The sequence below is a fragment of the Sinocyclocheilus grahami genome, unplaced genomic scaffold, assembly GCF_001515645.1.
Source record: "Sinocyclocheilus grahami isolate Dianchi unplaced genomic scaffold, SAMN03320097.WGS_v1.1 scaffold2114.1, whole genome shotgun sequence".
NCBI lineage: Eukaryota > Metazoa > Chordata > Actinopteri > Cypriniformes > Cyprinidae > Sinocyclocheilus > Sinocyclocheilus grahami.
In genome coordinates this window covers 25,258-27,908 of record NW_015507293.1, presented here as the reverse complement: position 1 = coordinate 27,908, position 2,651 = coordinate 25,258, and the positions used below count along the sequence as shown (strand labels likewise).

General features: G+C 39.9%; 1 long non-coding RNA gene across 3 annotated transcripts; it reads right to left on the bottom strand.

Moving 5' to 3' along the window:
• Positions 1-312: 312 nt before the first annotated feature.
• LOC107574093 (uncharacterized) lies at positions 313-1,948 on the bottom strand. Of its 3 annotated transcripts, XR_001607621.1 has the most exons (4): positions 1,872-1,948; positions 1,289-1,453; positions 1,146-1,237; positions 313-385 (listed from the first exon to the last, which is right to left on the bottom strand). It is a non-coding gene; the product is annotated as an uncharacterized lncRNA (long non-coding RNA). The 3 variants fall into 3 exon arrangements; XR_001607623.1 differs by lacking the exon at positions 1,146-1,237; XR_001607622.1 differs by lacking the exon at positions 313-385 and having other exon boundaries at positions 1,141-1,237.
• Between the last annotated feature and the right edge of the window lie 703 nt (positions 1,949-2,651).

Below are 2,651 nucleotides of genomic sequence, written 5' to 3'. Positions count from 1 at the left end.
AATGAAATACAACTCATATTTACGGATGTGCAAAAAAATTATGTAAAAGATTCAGTCTCTCAGCAATAAGTTGTTTGGTTTACATTAGCATCTTGTGAAGTCGTTCTTCTGTTTCTGCCACCTCACGGTCACCAGCTAGATGAACTGTTTCGACCTCCAGCTCAGTTGTGTGCACATACAGGATTTCTTCTGACAGCCTCTACAATAGGAGCATACACATACAGAGTTACAATACATTTAGACACCACCAGTCTGAATGGGGGCGGGGGGGGATTCCAGAAAGACTTGCAATAAAAATGCACTTGCCAATCACAATGTTTTTATTTGGTGTTTTCCCATTTACACTTCTCCAGTTCACCGCTTTAGCCAAGCCATTTTTGATCGCCTGCCTCATAACTCGCCAGACCATGTCCTTCACATCCACTCCAGCCAGCAATCCAAGCTCAAGTATCAGAAATATTTAAGCATGCTGTCATTATTAAGTTAAAACACTAAGATTGATCACACACACCATTTACTTATAACCGTAATTACAACCAGACCAGAGTGATAACTATACATAACGGAGACTGAACACAAACAAAAAGCCAATCAAGTAACGCACTGTAGAAAAATGGGTGAAACTAGGGATGCACCGAAATAAAAAAATCTTGGCCGAAGCCGAACAAAATTAAACACTGTGCCGAATACCGAACACGGCTTTTCACGTTTGAATCATGTTCCGCTCGCTCTCGTGAAGCCAACACTGAAGTGACTAAAACTGTAATTCATCGACTGGCCGCTAGAGGCGGGCTCCAAAAGAGAGTCAGTCCCATAGACTCCTCATGTTAAAATGCCCAACTTCACAGCAGAAAAATCAATGCGTGGTTTCAGCAACCAGCTCCCGCCTCTTTGCCCATTTTTGATTATCCGGGGGTGACGCGCTGCCAAGATGGCGACAGCTGGCTCCGCCCACTTTGAGCTTCAAAAACACTCTTCAGAAAACTACGGGTGACGTCACGGACACTACGTCCATGTTTTTATACAGTCTATGGTTTGAATATATGCAATTCGTGCGTGAATTAGAAAACAACACTCTGCAGTTTATTTACTGGTTTAAGGGCATTTTGCGATTTCAATCATCATACAGTAGCAGAAATAATCACCCTTCCTCTTCTCATCGAAGACATGCGATGCAGAACTAAACAGTCTCTAACCGTCGGTTGTAATGATTTTTGCGTCTTTATTCGGTGCATCCCTAGATGAAACCTACATGTTAGTTGAGATTTTAAAAGAAGAATGAACTTACCTTGATGTATTAAAGCTCCAAAAGACAAAAGCAAGGTATAGCGGGATCACAGCAGTTTGAGTTTCCCCGCCAGACTGTGTTGGTAATGTGAGTGGCTGGCTGACTGCTACACAACTTCTGGTCCTCTGGTAGCTCTGGTGTGTGCTTCTCGTCTCGCGGTGCGCTCTGGGAAAAGTAGTCCTTTTTGTAAATCAGATTTAACACCGTAGATGTAAATCAACTACTATTTCCAAGATGCATTGCAAACTACGTCATCGCATTGGCCCGTCCGCCACATTAGACCAAGCAGTATTCAATCTGTAGTTAAGGTTTTTAGTTCGGTTTAGTAAAATCATGTTTTATTTCTCTGTCGATTTCAGTACATACTCGTTTCTTTAATTATAATCTCCAAAAGTGTCTTCTATTTGAATAAATATTGTAAAGGATTTATATAATTAGGAAGACGCATCTTACACAAGTCTGTCTTGTACTGTACTGTAAAGCACATTCATGCCAGAGATCTCTTATTTACTCTTCGGCTAACCAAAACCCACCCGGATCTCAGCCGAATGTTTTCTTTTTGGAACGTAACATGTAAACATACCAGTAGTTTCCGTCCGGTCCATTTGTAGACTGAAGTGTGCAGCCTGGAGTCCTGTGAGTTTCTCCTGTTTAGTGAATCTTTTATGTGTTTTCTGACGGGTGTCAAACTACCTAATGTTCTAGATTCATAGCGCCATCTACTGTGCTGGAGTTTTTTTCTTTCATTGCTGATTTTTATTTTTATGCTTTATAAACCCTCTGGTGTTGTTCGGCCATTTTAGACCCGGAAAAAAAATTTAAATTTAAAAAATGGCTACTACAAATAGCATATCGTTAAAAAATACTGCTATTTTCACTTAATGTAAATAGGACTACCCATACTATAGACTGGTGTGTTTTTGTATCAAAATACAGGTGTTAAATTTCTTACATTTTACATTTTGCTGAAATGTTCCTGAACATTGAGACAGTGAGTTAACGTCAGCAATTCAACTGAGTGAGAAAATCAACTGTTTCAGTCTCTACAAACCAGAGAAGAGAGAAACTGCTGACAGACTTTACTGAAGGATAATATTACACTGATGCTCGATCATATATCAGTCTCAGTGTGTGTCGTCTGGAAACATCAGAACTCAAGACAATTTCATTTATCATTCAGAATATTTAACTCTTGACTGATTGCTGTAGAAACGACTGCACTGTAATGATAGCAGACTAATGATGGATAAATAAAAGAGACTCTGATAAAATGGTCACGGAAAGTGATGGAACAGTTTTCACTGCATTTATCAACGAGACCCAGAAACACTTCAAAATCACTACAGACAGCATGCTAACGCTA